Source organism: Hypanus sabinus, chromosome 5 (assembly GCF_030144855.1).
Source record: "Hypanus sabinus isolate sHypSab1 chromosome 5, sHypSab1.hap1, whole genome shotgun sequence".
Classification (NCBI taxonomy): Eukaryota; Metazoa; Chordata; class Chondrichthyes; order Myliobatiformes; family Dasyatidae; genus Hypanus; species Hypanus sabinus.
Window position 1 is genome coordinate 45,394,320 of NC_082710.1, and position 19,110 is coordinate 45,413,429.

Consider the following 19,110-nt stretch of genomic DNA (forward strand, 5'->3'; position numbering starts at 1 on the left):
TGTACAGGAGTTTTCAATATAGTGGTTACGTGGAGAAGAAAAGAGTGCATTATAGCAGGCAACCATTCTACTACAGATTCAGAGTCCTCGATTTGTATCCATGGAATAAAATAGATGAATTGGATTTCACTTTTTACCATCATTTTTCTCTAAATACTTCCAGATTCAGCTAAACGTCGATTGGCTGCACGGTTTGTTGAGCCATCTGGACTGTACATGGGGTGTTCAGTGCCAGCACTTACACTGTGTCAAGTCTGGTTCAAGCCTGTTTCTGTCTCAGGTTTCAAAGGAGTTGCAATCTATCCCGGAACTTCTGTTTCATTGGCAGTGTGTTTAGCATAGCAAATGTAACCAGACAGTGCCTTTAATTTACATTAATTAGGGCTGAATAATTAGTTATGTCTGGAATAACTGATATGATATTTTAACAATGGTTTGCAGAATTTATACAGCACATGGAGAACAGCTGTGTTGCATCTGGAAAACCTGTGCAGTGTGCCATCACCACTGGAAAATCGCTTATACATTCCATAGTTTATACAGGAGGCTAAATCTGAGGTAAACAGTTTGCAGCAAAGAACAAGAAATGGCCCTAGTGTCTGCTCATTGGATTAAAAAAGAAATCAGAGTAGATCTTCTGTGCTCCAGGTAAATTTTACAAAATGATAACCAGATGTTTTGCACTTATAAACTAATCAAAAATAATATTATAGCTGTTAGATTCATGTATGGTTTGCAGCTAAAAATAACTTAATGTTTTAATATACTTTTTTCCAAGCATGGCACAGCATCCTATTAAACAACTGTTTTATTTAGTATGTCACAACTGGGCCAAAAAGGCAGATTTAGTACCTGAGCATGACGTACATTGTTTTGCCTATCTTTAATTATACACTTTCCCAATCCCACCTTCTTCCAGCAATTGTCATGTTGATGTTGTCTCTACTCATCCAGTGGAAGTGGCCACTAATACACTCTTAAAAGAAGTCACCAATTTGTACTGAAGTTTGCCTTAACAATCTTGGTAAATGTTTGCATGTTGGAACTTATAGAAAACCTGACAGAAACACGAGACAGCAAATATTGGAATCTGGAACCACACGATACATTGACAGACAGGAGAAATCAACAGGCACTTTATCTGTAGGTGATTTTTCATCAATTTAAGTAGCAGCAATGGGTGAACTTTCTTCGCTTTTGAAGTTTAAAATAGGAATGTTGACCCTAAAAAAAATCATGCCGGTATGAAATCCACATTGCAAACTTCCTGGAAGTGTTTACCGCCACCTTCAATAAATGTATGTCGTGTGTGTGTGTGTGTGTGTGTGTGTGTGTGTGTGTCAGTGTGTGTGTGTGTGTGTGTGTGTGTGTGTCAGTGTGTGTGTGTGTGTGTGTGTGTGTGTGTATGTGTGTGTGTGTGTGTGTGTGTGTATGTGTGTGAGAGAGTGTGTGTGTGTGTGTGAGAGAGTGTCTGTGTGTGTGTGTGTGTGTGAGAGAGAGTGTGTGTGTGTGTGTCAGTGTGTGTGTGTGTGTGTGTGTGTGTCAGTGTGTGTGTGTGTGTGTGTATGTGTGTGTGTGTGTGTGTGTATGTGTGTGAGAGAGTGTGTGTGTGTGTGTGTCAGTGTCTGTGTGTGTGTGTGTGAGTGTGTGTGTATGTGTGTGTATGTGTGTGTGTGTGTATGTGTGTGTGTGTGTCTGTGTATGTGTGTGTGTGTGTCTGTGTGTGTGTCTGTGTGTGTGTGTGTCTGTCTGTGTATGTGTGTGTGTGTGTGTGTGTGTGTGTGTGTGTGTGTGTGTGTGTGTGTGTGTCTCCAAGAACACCTAGAAGTTCTAAAGTCGCATGTAAGTAGTCAAAATACAAGTGCTAACAGTCTCAATTTGAATTGGTTAAATGGAGAAGAAAGCAAAGGCCTTGGAGTAACAGTAATGAGTAGCAAGCACTGTAATAAAATTAGTCTGTAAACAGCAGTAAAAAAGACTGATGTACATATCTATGAAAGATGGGTTTGCATGAATACAAAATGTAACAAATGAAATCATTCATAGCCATGAAGAGACATGTGGTTAACATAGAGACATGACGTTGGTTTGGGCTAGAATGATTGTGTGCCTTCCTGTTTTGAAGTTTTTTGTACAGATGGGGGTGGGGTGGAGGTTGGAGAGAAACTGTGGTAGCCATGTCAGTGACGTACAGTATGCTGAAATATAAAAATAACCTGAGCTCATCTTAACACAGAAACCACAGAGCAAAAGTAAAGTACCAGAAAGGGACATGACAAATTACTTTGTATGCATGGCTGGGTACCACAGAGAAAATAAAGTTGGGTAAAAGAAACTAGAAACAGCATTCCTCTTCAATGCTTTAGTATTACTTAGTGTCAATCAGGTGTTAGATAATCCCTTATTTCCATGACAATAACCAATTCTTCTACTCTGGAACTGAGGCTCCACTACCAGGCTGTGATGCAGCCAGTCCATATACTCTCCACTACAGAAGTTTGTCAAAGTTTTAGATGTCATGCCCAATCTTTGCAAAATCCTAAGCAAGTGGAGGCGCTGCCGCGCTTTCTTCGTAATTGTATGTACGTGCTGGTTCCAGGACAGTTAATGATAACACCAAGGAATTTAAAGTTGCTGATCCTGTCCACCTCTGATCCTCTGATGAGGGCTGGCTCGTATAACTCTGGTTTTTTCCTCCTGAAGTTAATAACCAGCTCCTTGTTGTGACACCACTCAGCCAGATTTGAATCTCCCTCCTACATGCTGATTCATTACCACCTTTGATTTGGCCAACGACAATGGTGTCATCAACATTTTAAATATGGCATTGGAACTGTGCTTTGCTTCACAGTCATAAATATGACGCAAGTAGAGCATGGGGCTAAGCACACAGCCTTGTGGTACACCTGTGCTGATGGAGATTGTGGAGGAGATGTTGTTGTTAATCCAAATTGACTGGGGTCTGCAATTGATGGAGTCATGGATCCAGTTGCACAAGAAGGCAATGAGGCTTAGGTTTTGAAGCTTATTCTTTAGTTTTGAAGGGATGACGGTATTGAATGCTGAGTTGCAGTCACTTTGCTATTCAGATGTTCCAGGGTTGAGTGTAGAGCCAAAGAAATGGCATCTGCTGTTGACCTGTTATGACAGTCGCAAATTGGAGAAGCTTCAAGTCATTCCTTTGGCAGAAGTTGGTATGTTTCATCACCAACCTCTCAAAACACTCTATCACTGTGGATGTAAGTGCTATTGAATGATTGTCATTGAGGCAGGTTATTTGTTCTTCGTAGGTACCAGTATAAGTGAAGTCTACTTGAAGCAGGAGGGTACCTCAGACATCCAAAGTGAGAGGTTAAAGATCTCAGTGAACATGCTAGCCTGTTGATCAGAACAGGTCTTTAGTACTTGGCCAGGTACCTCTTCTGGGTGGGATGGGTTACCATCCTGAAGGCTGCTTGCATGTTGGCCTCAGAGGCTGAAATCACAGGATCATTGGGGGCTGTTGGAGTTTATGGTGGTTTCTCCAATTTTTGATGGTTAAGGCAAGCATAGAAGGCATTAAGTTCATCTGGAAGCAAAACCTTGTTTTCACCGATGCCACTTCATTTAACTTTATACAAGGTGATTGTATTCAAAGCCTGCCACAACTATCGAGCAGCCTACATTGATTCATCTTTAGTCTGGAATTGCCATTTTGCCTGAGAGATGGCTTTCCAGAGATCATATCTGGACCTCTTGTAACTTTCTTGGTCACCAGATCTGAATGCCTCTGATCTGGCCCTCAGCGGACTGCAGGTTTATCCAGGGCTTCTGATTGGGGAAGGCTCTGAATGATTTTGTGGGGACACGTTCATCTACAACTGTTTTAGTAAAGTATGTGACAACTATGGTGTACTCATTCAGATCCGCAGGTGAGTCCTTGAACATGCTGCAGTCTACAAACACAAAGCAATCCTGTCACCGTTCCTCTGCCTCCTGTGACCACCTCTTTGTTGTCCTAGTCTCTGGAACTTTGCTCTTTAGCCTCTACCTGTATGCAGGTAGGAGGAGGATAGCCAAGTGATCAGATTTACAGAAATGCAGTCTGGGCATGGAACTGTAGGCATTCCTTATCTTAGTATAACAGTGGTCTAGTGCAGGGGTGGGCAAACTTTTTGACTTGAGGGCTACACAGGGTTCTAAAATTTGACAGGGGGGCCAGACCAGGAGCAGATGGATGGAGTGTTTTGGTAATACACCTCATAAGAGAAAATAAAATATCATTGGATATGTAGAAAACATGTGCTTTAGTTTCGATTGAAAATGAACAAATGCATTACAACAAAATATCTGTCTTTGAAGTCACATGGTATTTAGCTATTTATTGAAATGACTTTTAAAACACTGAAAATTAAATGAATAAAATACAGCTTTTTTTAATAGTAATAGTTATTATTTTAAAGCACTGAAAATTCTGTTATCCTTCAAGATATTATCATCATCACTCTCCTCCTGACTGTCTTTATCTCAAAAACGGTAGGAGATGCAGGTCTACTTGTCCTGCTCCTTCTTATTCAATTGTCCCCTGTGCCAAAACTCAACAATGACCTGCACAATGACAGAACAGTGAGAGCGCGCCAGAATGCGGAGCGCGTTATTTGATCTGGAGCGCATTTTTTATTTTGAGAACGTACGTGCACCTGTGCACTACTCATATCCATCACTTAACAGAAATGACATGTAACATGTAAGGCTTATTGAAAAAAATATTTTCAAATGCATTTTTTACATAACACAACGAAGAAACTTATTTTTAATTTCAGTGGGAACAGTGTTGTTGGTCTCCCTTTTTAGCCAGTGCATCAAAGTCTGGATTTAGTTTTGTTGTGGCGATTCTCAGGATGGATCTGAGGTGTTGGTCAGTTAACTTGGATCTGTGGCTGGCTTTGTTTATGTTCATGACGCTGAACGCCTGTTCACACAAATAGGTCGAGCCGAACAACGCCAGCATCTTCTGTGCCGTCCTCCGCAGGTTTGGAAACACTTCTTTACCAAGTGAAGCATAAAAGTCATTCAGTTTAAGAGAGTTGAACTTCTCTTTTAAGACGGGGTCAGACTGAAGGTCTATCAGTTCCAGCTGTAGCTCCTCTGGTGCTGTTTCAGGATCTTGTGACAGGGGACAGGCCACCAACTGAAGTGACCTGTCAATTTTTTCAAAATCAGAAAAGCGACGGCAGAATTCTCTGTGCAACGCATCCAGTGACTCGCTGTATTTTTTCACATTTGCGCCGGCCTCCTCCAGCGTGGCTAGTGTGGGAAAATGAGTGAATAACTTATTCAAAATTTGCCTGGAGAAAGAAGCCAGCTTGGATTTAAAGGCTTTCACGTTTGTGTACATGTCATGCACAAACTGATCCTTCCCCTGTAGCTTCACGTTCAGTTCATTCATGTGTGAAAATATATCCACGGCAAACGCAAAGTCACAAAGCCAGCTCTTGTTGCTCAGCTCAGGAAATTCGCTGGCTTTCCTCAGTAACTCCAAAAATGCACCGATCTCCTCTTTGAGCTCCCATACTCATTGAAACACTTTGCCCAAACTTAACCAGCGGACACGGGAGTGATAAAGTAGGTCCTGGTGATCCAGGAACGTGATGAACTGACGGTGCTGAAGTCCCCTTGCACGTATAAAGTTGACAAGTTTTACGACAGGATTCACAACATGATTCAGCTGTAATACCGATTTACATAGAGATGCTTGGTGGATGATGCAGTGAAGGAAAGTAACATCCTGGTCAGGATTTTCATCTTTCACTTTATTCTGTATTCTCCTCAGCAGGCCGACATTTTTCCCCGTCAAATTAGGAGATCCATCTGTGGTGACGTTGATAAGTTTACTCCAAGGGAGCTTTATATTTTCGATGACAGCAGACACCCGGTCATTCAAGTCCTCTCCCCGTGTTTTTCCTTTCAGAGACTCCATTGTCAAAAACTCCTCCGTTATTTCAAAAGTATTGTTAATTCCTCGGATAAAAATGAGGAGCTGAGCAGTGTCTTTTACATCGTTGCTTTCATCCAGTGCTAATGAATATAACGTGAACGACTCTGCCTTTTTATTTAAGTCGCTGGTTATATCTTCATCTATCAGTTCCACACGGCGAGTCACTGTCCTGCGTGATAAACTGATTTTTTCAAATTTGTCTTTGCTCTCCGGACACAATACACCTGCTGTCTCCACCATACATTCTTTTAAAAACTCGCCTTCAGACAGAGGCTTGCTGGCCTTTGCTAATTTGAATGACAGCATAAAACTCGCCTTGGTATTTAACTCATGAATGGCAGTTTGACGGTGAAAAAAATTTTGTTGAGCCTGTAAATTAGCTGCCAACCTCTGAGCATTAGCTTCCCATTCTTTCGTTGACTGGTCGCTAGCATAATTGGCATGTTTTGTGGCAAAGTGACGGCTGATATTATATTCTTTAAAAACCGCCACAGTCTCTTGGCATATCAGGCATACAGCAGTTGATCGGTGTTCGGTAAAAAGATATTTAGTTGTCCACTCCTTATTAAACACCCGACATTCTCTATCCACTTTTCTTTTCTTAGCTCCACTCATCTTTACCGAAGGGGTGAGAGGTTGTAGCGGTGTGCTACATGCAGCGCTAAAATTACGACACGGAGTCGGTAACTGCAGTCAAAGGAAAAAACTTTATTCGAAATCCCCAGCCTCACTTTTAAGCCTCCCTCAACCTGCCCCCCCGTGGCATATAGGCTCCAAAGCTCTGTGCTCGCAAATCCCCGCAGGCTATCTCCCTTAGCCGGAACGCTGGCTAATTGTGAGCCGGTTCGGATGTGCCAGGAAATGGGTCGCCACAAGGTCACAAAGTAAAGCGCAAATGTGGAGTAATACGCTGCACCTCAACAAAGGTCAATGTATATAGAGTGCGTCATCTATTGGGAAAACGCCAGAATTGCGGGGAAAAAACGTTAACAAGGTTTATTAATATAATTTCATCAAGTTCTGCGGGCCGGATTAAAAAGCTTAACGGGCCGCATATGGCCCGCGGGCCGTAGTTTGCCCATGCCTGGTCTAGTGTGTTGAGGCTTTTGGTGCTACAATTTATATGCTGATGGTAATTGGGCAGGGTTTTTTTTCAAACAAGCCTGGTTGCAATCCCCGATTATGAAATGTTTTGGGATGGACTGTTTCTTCTCTGGAGACGGGACCATGCAATATCTAAGGATTTCTCTAAGGGAGCTATGAACACGTCCTTCCAGTCTTCTTTCTGTCCACCTGGTGATCTCGTCCCACAACAGAGCATTGCATAGAGCACCTGCTGGGGGAGTCTGGTGTTGACTGCAAAAAGGTTCTGCTCGAGAGTTTGCAAGTGACAGCATAGCATTTACAGTATGAACAGTCACTTTGGCTGCAAGATAAAAGGAAGGCAAATCATATTCTTGTATCTCAAACACCAAAGATACTTCTGTGGGATATTTCATGTGGTGGGATCTTGACAGAGAGGTCAAAAGGTCCAACCTGCTTAAAACAAGAAAGATAGCATAAAAGGGAATGGCAGGACTTATACAAACACTTATAAAGAAAAATAGCAAAGAAGAGTTTATGACTGACATGGATGAGGGAGGAAATAAACATGTGAAGAATTAACATGTAGCAGAATATTAAATACTATGAATTTTGAAATAATAACGAATTTAGTAAATTACATCAAATAAACTAAGAGGCTGTTGCTGGGATCTGGAGTATCAAACAAGATGCTGGAGGAATTCAACAGGTCAAGCAGCACTGTGGAAAGGGCAGTCAACACTTGGGGTTGAAACACTTCGTCTGGACTGAAGGATAGAGAGGAGATGGTCAGTACAAAGAGGAAAGAAGAAGGGATGGAGCAAATGCAGACAGGTGATGGGTGGATCCAGGTGCAAAGGGGCAAAAGACAGATGGAGGAGAGAAAGGTGGAAATAGTGACAGAGGCTGGGAGGTGATAGGTGGAGGTGACAAACGGATGAACATGATGGAATTTGACAAGAAGATGGAGCATGGAATCAAAAAAAGAGAGGAGAGTGGGCAAATGGGAACAGTAGGGACAGTGGACCCATTGTGAGGGGTGTGTGGAGGAGGGACCATAGGAGACGTTGGGTAAATCAGGAGGAAAGAGAAATAGAATGGGGGAGGGGCTAATTTACCTGAAATTGGGCAGTAAATCTAATGTTAATTGAAGGATCCATTAGAGAGAAATGATAAATCACAATAGGATGTCATTCGGCTGATTGTATTAGCTTTAAGGGGTCAATGAATTCCTTCCTCTCCACTGCTCTTTCTTCATGGCCCTGCTGAATTTTTTTCTGCTTTCACCCCTCCTTGTCAATACTCTGAGGGTTATCACCAAATGGCAATTTAAATTAATTCTTATCCCTCATGTTGTTTGATGTTTCACCCATTCACAAATCTACTGACTTGTCAGCCAATAGAAACAGTTTTTCTTCATTAACTCAATCAAATATTTTACGAGTCTGAAGGAATCTCACTAATCTGAACTTCCCAGAGTGAAGGAAACTCTGGTTTCACTAGCTTCAAGGATCATTCATCTCAATAACAGTACTGAGATCTGCCATGATATCCATATATCAGTTTGGGGTTCAGGACTGGGGTTTGGGAAGGGAGGGGCATAGGGCTTGTGAATGAGTTCCATTTCTTTACGAAAGCTAGTATTTTAACTTTTTTTTGCACATATGCCTTTAGTTATAAAGCAAAAAATCAGTTATGCCTTAATTTGAACTACCAGCTTCAAAGTCTTGGTAATGTACATTCCAGATTCTCACTCTTCTTGCAGTGCCTACAAAGCTAAATCATTTTAACTTGGATTGCCTCTCATTTAAATTGGTAAATTGGTTTATTATTGTCACATGTACTGAAATATACTGGAAAACATAGTTTGGCATACCACCCATACAAATCATTCCATTACAACAGTGCATTGAGGGTTGTACAAGGGAAAACAATAATAGAATGTTTAATGTTAATCCGCTCTGATTAACTAGCAGAACAGGTCTATAGCAGATGATATTTCATTGGCTCTTCATTCAACCCTGGAACATTTGGACAGCAAAGGTAATATGCTCTTTGTTGACTACAACTTGGCATTCAATACTATCATCCCCTCAAAACTAATCAATAAGCTTCAAGACCACAATTGGATCCTTGATTTCCTCACTTACAGACCCCAGTCAGCTTGGATTAGCAACAACATCTCCTCTACAATCTCCATTGGCACAAATGCACCACAGGCTGTGTGCTTAGCCCCCTGCTCTACTCACTTTACATTTATGATTAAGCACAGCACCAATGCCATTTTTACATTTGCTGATGACACCATTGTCTTTGGCCATATTAAAGGTGGTGATGAATCATTATCTAAGAGGAAGATTGAAAATCTGGCTGAGTGGTGCTATAACAACAACTTCTCACTCAATAGCAGCAAAACCAAGGAGCTGATTATTGACTAAAGGAGGAGGAAATCAGAGCTCCATGAGCCAGTTCCCATCAGGGGATCAGAGCTGGAGAGAGTCATCAACCTTAAATTCCTCGGTTTTATCAATTAAGAGTACCTTGTCTGGGCCCAGCACTTAAGTGCTATTATGAAGAAAGCACAGCAGTGCTTCTACTTATTTATACTTGGCATGACATCTAAAACTTTGATAAACTTCTATAGATGTGTAGAGGAGTGTATACTAACTGACTACATTATGGAAACATCAATATCCTTGAAAAAAAAAAATCCTACAAAAATTAGTGGGTATGGCCCAGTCCATCACAGATAAAGCACCACTCTCCGCCGGTGAGCACATTTACATGGAGTGTTATCACAGGAAAGCAACATCCAACATCAAAGACTCCCATCAGAAAGAAGGTACAGCAGCCTCAGGACTCACACCACCAAGTTCAGGAACAGTTATTACCCCTCAACCATCAGGCTCTTGAGAAAGAGGGGATAACTTCACTCAACTTCACTTGCCCCATCACTGAAATGTTCCCACAAACTATGGCTTTCACTGGTGCAAACAACTCCCAGAAACATCATGCATCTGAATTTTTCTAAGAAAACAAACTTAATGTTGCTCATGAAAGTAGAAATTAGCTTATTTTTTGTTACTTGCAAATATTAAAAGCAGAGTTGCTCACAGGTGTTTGCTCAACACTGATTTTAAAACTCTTTATTTTCTGAATAATCTGTTTCAAGTTGAACTAATCAAATCATCAATTACATGCAGCAGTCATACACATTCCTTGATAAATGTTTGTTAACATTCAAGCAAGTCAGACAATATTTTCATTTGATCCCTCATGATACAATTAAATATTACTTTAGCATTCTTTGAACCCACTGCTGAGGTTTTTACATTTTATTTAGCTCAACGATTCACCTAATCAATTTCACTATTTTTAAGAAGCGCTGTCTCCCTATAGATGCTGCCTGACCTGCTGTGTTCCACCAGCACTTTGTGTGTGTTGTTTGAATTTCCAGCATCTGCAGATTTCTTCGTGTTTGTCACTATTTTTAAACCAGATTTAGCAACATGTTTTCTGTTGCAGGCCTACTGCTTGAAAACAGAGCCCCATATAATTTTCAACATTGCATCCCATTGTTTCAGTTGTTACATAGATAAATATCTCAGTATTTCTATTCTATTATTCCCACTAACCTTTTATGTGACTGCACATGTTGTCTTCTATTTCCTTCCAGCAATTTGGCGATCTGCAGTGTATCCCTACTAATGTGACAAATGCGTCAAACGTTGAGCTGAAATCAGAGCAGCTAGATATCACTTCCTTGCTTAGTAATCACAAAATGTTTGATGTTTTTTCTATATTGCCATAGGACCCCCTTTTATCACCTTTGTTCCTCTCTTAAAGCAAAAAAAAAGATAATTAGTCACAGGATACTATATATCTTCCCCTGTTTAATGTCAGGAGTGCAGCTCAGATCTGCCACTGTGGAAATGAGTTGAGGAAAATTGAAGCAAAAATAGAATGTAATAAACAATAATCAAAAAACAGATTGCTCGGAGTTAAATGTTTGAGGTGTTTCAGTTAATGTTGCATTTAACAAAAAGTGCTATAGGTTAAACAGGGAGTGATGCAGAATATTGAAAACAGTAAGATCAGATTCATAATTTACAAAGCAGGCTACTTATGCAGATGCAGTCAGTGGCCACTTTATTAGGTACACCTGCTTGTTAATGCAAATATCTAATCAGTCAATCATGTGGCAGCAACTCAATGCATAAAAGCATGCAGGTATGGTTAAAAGGTTCAGTTGTTTTTCAGATCAAACATCAGAATGGGGAAGAAATGCGACCTAAATGACCTTGACTGTGGAATGATTGTTGGTGACAGATGTGGTGGACTGAGTATCTTGGAAACTACTGATCTCTTGAGGTTTTCATGCCCTATGGCAGGGGTCAGCAACCTTTACCACTGAAAGAGCCACTTGGACCCGTTTCCCACAGAAAAGAAAACACTGGGAGCCGCAAAACCCGTTTGACATTTAAAATGAAATAACACTGCATACAACGTTTTGTTTTGCCTTTATGCTATGTATAAACAAACTATAATGTGTTGCATTTATGAAATTGATGAACTCCTGCAGAGAAAACGAAATTACATTTCTGCATGCAACAAAAACATTTTGAACTCCGAAAAAAAGACGTTGGGTTGAAGGTTACTTTTAAGTAAAATACTCAACGTCTATTTCAGTCCTTCTTGTATTTATGAAAAACGCCAAACTTAAATTTGCCGCCAGCAGCAAACCAAAAATAACGTCAGCCAGCTGTCAACCTGAAAAATAAAAGGACTATTTCACTGAACAATGAAAACATATGAATATACGTAAAATAATAGGCAATTAAAATATTTATCATACTTGTTCAGGTTGACTCACACCTGACAATGCAGTCGTATTCAGTAGGGATGGATCGATGCTTAGGGGAGTGACCGGGAAGGATAATGTGTTTTTTTCCTCTTTGAACTCACAGAAGCGTTTCCCAAACGATGTTTGCATTGCAAAGATTGCAGAATGTAAATACTCCGAATTTATCATGTCGTGACCTTGTTTGAACTCTCTCAAATTGGGGAAGTGAGACAATGTGCCTTTCTGTAAATCTCTGACAAGCACTGTCAACTTGCGCTCGAATGCCAAAACATCCTCCAACATGTGTAGGGCTGTACGTCCTTACCCCTGAAGAGCTGTGTTCAGCGTGTTCAGGTGCGCTGTCATGTCTACCATGGCTGTCAGCCACTCTGGCTGTTCCAGCTCAGGAAAGGTGAGCCCTTTGCTGCCCAGGAAAGTTTTCACTTCTTCCAGACACGCGACAAAGCGTTTCAGCACCTCCCCTCTGGACAGCCAGCGATAAAAACACGTTGTAGCGGTGTGCTACACGCAGTCAGTAAACTGCAGTCAAAGATAGCTTTATTCGAACTAAACAGCCTTGCTTTTAAGCCTCCCTCAACCCGCCCCCCATGGGCGCGGATGCTGCAAAAGACAGGTACTCACAAACCCCCGTAGGCTATCTCCCTTAGCCTGAACGCTGGCTAATTGTGAGCCGGTTCGGATGTGTCAGGAAATGGGTCGCCACAACGTCTTATTTAGATTGTACAAGATCACCATAATCTTCAAATTTAGAATTACATTTCAAAAACTAACAAACTAACATAAAATACATTTTAATTAAATACTGACCAATTATTTCCCAAAGCAACAGGGAGCCGCAGCACAGACGTAAAAGAGCCACATGTGGCTCCGGAGCCGCGGGTTGCCGACCCCCACCCTATGGTCTCGAGAGTTTACAGAAAATGGTACCAAAAAAAATTTTTAAAAATTCAGTGAGTGGCAGTTCTGTGGGTGAAAATGCCTTGTTAATGAGGGAAGTAGAGGAGAATGCTGTTCCAAAGAGTGCTATATGAGATCATTCTTACCCTTGGCCATTAGGCTCTATAATGAGTCAACCTATAACTGGGGAAGTGATGAGCTGCTCCTGATAGACTGTTTGAGGTAACTTACTTCTTATTCTTTCTCACTTCTCTTCTAATATTTGTATATCTGTGCACTTAGAATGCCACAATGACACTATAATTTCTTTTGGGATCAATAAAGTATCTACCTGTCTCTCCATCTAACTGGTTCAAGTTGACAGGAAGATGATAGTGGTTCAAATGTGTTATAACAGTGGTGTGCAAAAGAGTGCCTCTGAATGCTCAACGTGTTGGAACTGGAAGTGGTTGGGTACAGCAGCACAAGATCACAAACATACACTCAGTGGCCACTGTGTAAGGTGCAGGAGGTACCTAATACAGTGACAATGGAGTGTGTGTCATTCCTGGAATAATTGAATTTAACTCTAGACCATTTTATATTTGTAGACTGAAGAGCCCAAATATTTTAGTGACTTCTATCTACATGCTTACAGATATGTAGTCAGAGGAGTGTTCTTACAACCAGTTACCAAATTAAAATAATGAATGTACTCCTAGCAGTTGTAAGCTTTGTGAGATGTAGATATGGTTTTGAACTATCTATTGCTGCAATCTGCAGCCTGTAGTTTTGCTTCAAGTAATGCACTTTTGAACTATCTAAATAAACTAGTCATTCTACAATCTCCTGAAGGACTCAAGTGAACTTGACCCTCAGGAATACAGCTGTGGTATCATGAAACAGACGCAAGACAGTTATCACTGGAAGAGAGGGCACTGGGGTAGACTTCCAGTCAGATTAAAGCATCGGGTATGAAACTATCTTTCTCAACATTTTGTTAGCCAATGTATGGTCACCGAAGAATTAGGTTGAGGACCTGAGGGCAAGATTGTTAAATTGGAGTGAAATGAGGGATTGCTGCATTCTCTATTTTACTGAGACATTGCTCCCTCGAACATGGCGATCCAGCCCAAGGTATTCTCAATCCACGGGATGGACTGAACTGCCAATTCAAAGAAAGTAAGAAGTGGGAGATGGTGTTTCACGATAAAATCTTTGTGGTGCTTGGACATAGTGGTCTTGTCGTGCTCTTGTTCTCCCATCCTGGGGCATCTAATGATTAAGTGCCAACCTTGAGTTCTCTGCCATGATCCTTTCAATCAGGCTTGCATGAGGAAATCTCTGCCTAATCATCATCAGCATATCACCTGCAGTTCCAGACACCCAACACACTCAAGCACTGCTCTACACTATCATCAGGAATGCCTAGCAATCCGTGGTCAGATCATATTTCAGGAGATCTGATCATCTGGCTGACCTCCTCCTACCTGCATACAGGGAGAGGCTAAAAAGCAAGGCACCGGAAGTAATGACATCAAAAAGATGGTCATGCGAGGCACAGGAGTGGACTGGGCCATATTTAAGGACTCATCAGAGGATCTAAATACACAAAATCATTCAGTCTTCTCCAACCAGAAGGCCTGCGTGAACCTAGAGATCCACAATTTGCTGATGACTAGATCAGTGGTGTTCAGATCTGGCAATCAAGGAAAGTACAATAAGTCCATGTATGATCCCTGGAAAGCCATCTTACTAGCAAAGTGGCAATTCTGGACAAAAATTGAATCACAGAGGCTGCTCAACAGCCTGTGCCAGGGTTTAAATGCTCTCACTTCCTACAAAGTAAAACCAAGTGATATATGTTAGAAGGTTTTGCTCCCAGATCAGCTCAATGCCTTTCATGTTTGCTCCACAACATGGAGGTACCTTCCTGAACTCCTAGTGCCCTGATAACCATGTGATTTCAGTCCCTGAAGCCAACATGAGGACATCATTCAGGAGGATGAACACACAGAAATCATTTGGACCAGATGGTGTCTCTTGCCAAGTAAGTCAAGTCAACTTTTATTGTCATTTCGACCATAACTGCTGGTACAGTGCATAGTAAAAATGAGACGTTTTTCAGGACCATGATTTACATGACACAGTACAAAAACTAGACTGAACTATGTTAAAAAAAACAACACAGAAAGCTACACTAAACTACAGACCTACACTGGACTGCATATAGTGCACAAAAACAGTACAAAAACAATAAATAATAAACAGGACAGTAGGGCAAGGTGTCAGTCCAGGCTTCGGGTATTGAGGAGTCTGGTAGCTTGGGGAAAGGAACTGTTATATAGTCTGGTTGTAAGAGCCCAAATGCTTTGGAGTCTTTTCCCAGACGGCAGGAGGGAGAAGAGACTGTATGACGGGTGCATGGGGTCCTTCATAATGCTGTTTCCTTTGCGGATGCAGCGTGTAGTGTAAATGTCCGTGATGGTGGGAAGAGAGACCCCGATGATCTTCTCAGCTGACCTCACTATCCGCTGCAGGGTCTTGCGATCCGAGATGGTGCAATTTCCGAACCAGGCAGCGATGCAGTTGCTCAGGATGCTCTCAATACAACCCCTGTAGAATGTGATGAGGATGGGGGGTGGGAGATGGACTTTCCTCAGCCTTCGCAAAAAGTAGAGACACTGCTGGGCTTTCTTTGCTATGGAGCTGGTGTTGAGGGACCAGGTGACATTCTCTGTCAGGTGAACACCAAGAAATTTGGTGCTCTTTACGATCTCTACCGAGGAGCTGTTGATGTTCAGCGGGGAGTGGTCGCTCCGTGCCCTCCTGAAGTCAACAACCATCTCTTTTGTTTTGTTCATATTAAGAGACAGGTTGTTGGCTCTGCACCAGTCCGTTAGCCGCTGCACCTCCTCTCTGTAAGCTGGCTCATCGTTCTTGCTGATGAGACCCACCATGGTGGTATCATCGGCGAACTTGATTATATGGTGTGAGCTGTGTGTTGCAGCACAGTCGTGGGTCAGCAGAGTGAACAGCAGTGAATTGAGCACGCAACCCTGGGGAGCCCCCGTGCTCAGTGTGATGGTGTTGGAGATGCTGCTCCCGATCCAGACTGACTGAGATCTCCCAGTCAGGAAGTCTAGGATCCAGTTGCTGAGGGAGGTGTTCTGGCCCAATAGGCTCAGCTTTCCAATCAGTTTCTGAGGGATGATTGTGTTGAATGCTGAACTAAAGTCTATGAACAGCATCCAAACATAGGTGTCTTTTTTGTCGAGGTGGGTTAGGGCCAGGTGGAGGGTGGTGGCAATGGGGTCATCTGTTGAGCGGTTGGGACGGTCCAGTGCAGGGGGCAGCAGGGTCTTGATATGCCTCATGACAAGTCTCTTGAAACACTTCATAATGATGGATGTAAGTGCAATGGGACGGTAGTCATTTAGGCAGGACACTGAAGACTTCTTTGGCACGGGGATGATGGTGGTGGTCTTGAAGCGTGTTGGAATGGTGGCACTGCTCAGGGAGATGTTGAAGATGTCAGTGAGAACATCTGCTAGCTGGTCTGCACATCCTCTGAGCACTCTACCAGGGATGTTGTCTGGTCCAGCAGCTTTCCGTGGGTTGACCCTGAACAGGGTTCTTCCGACATTGGCCACAGAGAAACACAGCACCTGGTCACTCGTAAGAGGGGTGGACTTCCTCGCCGCCTCGTCATTTTCCGCCTCAAACCAGGTGTAGAAGTTATTCAGCGCATTTGGGAGGGAGGCATCACCTGCACAGTCAGGTGATGTTGTCTTGTAATTGGTGATGTCCTGGATGCCCTTCCATATGCGTCGCGTGTCGCCACTGTCCTGGAAGTGGCTGTGGATTAGCTGGGCTTTGCCCCTCTGATGGCTCAGGACAGTTTGGCCCTTGCTGTTGTTAAAGCTGCCTTGTCGCCTGCTCTGAAGGCAGAGTCGTGGGACCTCAGCATCCTCTGTGGTCATCCATGGCTTCTGGTTGTCACGTATAGTGATGGTCTTGAACAGAGCAACATCATCAATGCACTTGCTGATGTAGCTGGTCATTGATGCTGTGTACTCCTCTAAGTTGGTACAGTCGCCATCGGTTGCAGCCTCCCTGAACATGTGCCAGTCAGTGTGCTCAAAGCTGTCTTGAAGAGCAGAGATGGCTCCTGTTGGCCAGGTTTTCACCTGCTTCTGAACTGGTCTGGAGCGCCCCACAAACAAACACGAGGAAATCTGCAGATGCTGGAAAGTCAAGCAACACACACAAAATGCTGGTGGAACACAGCAGGCCGGGCAGCATCTATAGGGAGAAGCGCTGTCGACGTTTTGGGTCGAGACCCTTCGTCAGGATGGTCAGTTACAGACGTCTCTCACTCCTGTACTTACTGGTCTTCTGAGTTAAGCAATACCTGGATTTTAAAGTGATCATTTTCAATTCCTTCATTACGTTGTCTGTTCCTAACCTCACTAGCTCGAAAGGTTTCAGAAATACCAGTGTTGCTCACTTTCTGGATTCTTGTTCATTCCCAACTTTAAATATTTTTTGGTAGCAATACCTTAAATTGGCAAGAATCCATGTTTTAGATTCTCCCCATAATCTTCTTTTACCTCTAAGACAAGTTCACAATGTACCTCTTTCATAAAGTTCTTGGTTATCTGCTTTTAAATTTGGTGGAGACACTCAAAATATCACATTCAATTAACACTTATGATCAACTTTACTCTGTTACACTTTTTACTGTAAATATATTTCCTGTTGTAACCTCTGCTTGTTTAAATTCCCAATGTTCATCCAGCAAAAAATGTAACCAAATCAGGTGTCATACTGAACAATTACACCACGCCCTGACACAATTAATACTGTTTAAGTCTCAAGTACACATCTGTACAAAAATAACAATTGTATCAGCTGAAAGGATTGCAGATCTTCAGTGACAAGCACCTCTCCTGCCTCTGTAATGGAAGAAAATAGACTATAATCACAATAGTTGTAGATGACACTGTGCAGAGATATTGAGGGACTTAACATAAACATGTTCTCTTTCAGAATAGTGACACTGCCCTGGTAAGGTACATGCAGTATGGAGCAGTAACACAAAAAAATTGAGTTTTCTGATGAAAGTTCTCAACGTGAAATGTCAACAGTTTATTTATTTCCACAGATGCTACCTGATCTGTTGAGTTCCTCCAGCATTTTGTGTGTTGTGTTGGACTTCCAGCATCTAGAATCTCTTTAAAAAACAAACATGAGGAAATCTGCAGATGCTGGAAATTCAAGCAACACACACAAAATGAAGGGTCTCGGCCCGAAACATCGACAGTGCTTCTTCCTATAGACGCTGCCTGGCCTGCTGCGTTCCACCAGCATTTTGTGTGTGTTTCTAGAATCTCTGTTTTATTTTTAAAAAAAGAGGAATTCAGCTGGTCAGACATCTTCTCTCTTTCCCTCCATAGATGCTGCCCAACCTGCTTAGTTCTTCCACCATTTTGTGTGTTGCTCCAGCTTCCAGCATCTGCAGTCCTCTCTTACATTGCATTTTTGCATTTTTTTCCTTCCAATCCTAACACTTTGTCAGTCACCCAGCCTTGTTATTGTCCTTGTTGGTGTTGTACAGGTAAACACAGACCATCTGTGGCAAGAGCCACTTAGGATCATTCTGAAAAGGTGTCTTATGTCTCCTTCACTGAGCCAGCATCATTTTCTCTGACCAGTATGCGCTGGTAAAGTGAAGGCTGTATGGATCATGAGAAAAGTAAAAGACACAGAAGAGACACACAAGAAAATGTATTAAAGGTGATTGACTATCATTTTGATATGGGCATGATCTTATTACCCGGTAATTTATTCTGGAACATTTATTATTTTGGAACTTACCTCTGCAAAGTGGAGAGGAGATCAAAGTTTGGTCATTAACCAAGTGTTACATGTTGGTGTTCAGGGTTATGAGTATCAACATCAGAGGAATACTTTAGACAACCCAGAAGAAGGGCCAGTGTGTTTTTTCTCCTCAACCACTTCATACACCTGCTGCTCAGGTGTAGATCATATGGCAGGTGATGGAATTCCCCTTGGGATGTTGAGGCCGTGCAGCAAGACCCTGGCTTCCATTTTATCACGTTGAGTTTTCCTCCAGGGAGACCCAGGTAATAGAAATGTTCTTTCAGCAATCAGTAGTCCACTCTACCATGTTTCATTTGTGTGTATGCTGCAGACAGTGACTTGGTAGCTCATTGGAGTTAACTTCTTCTGACAACTGAGTGTTATGTGGCTCAACAGCCAACCTTTGGTTCAAATGCAGCAAAGA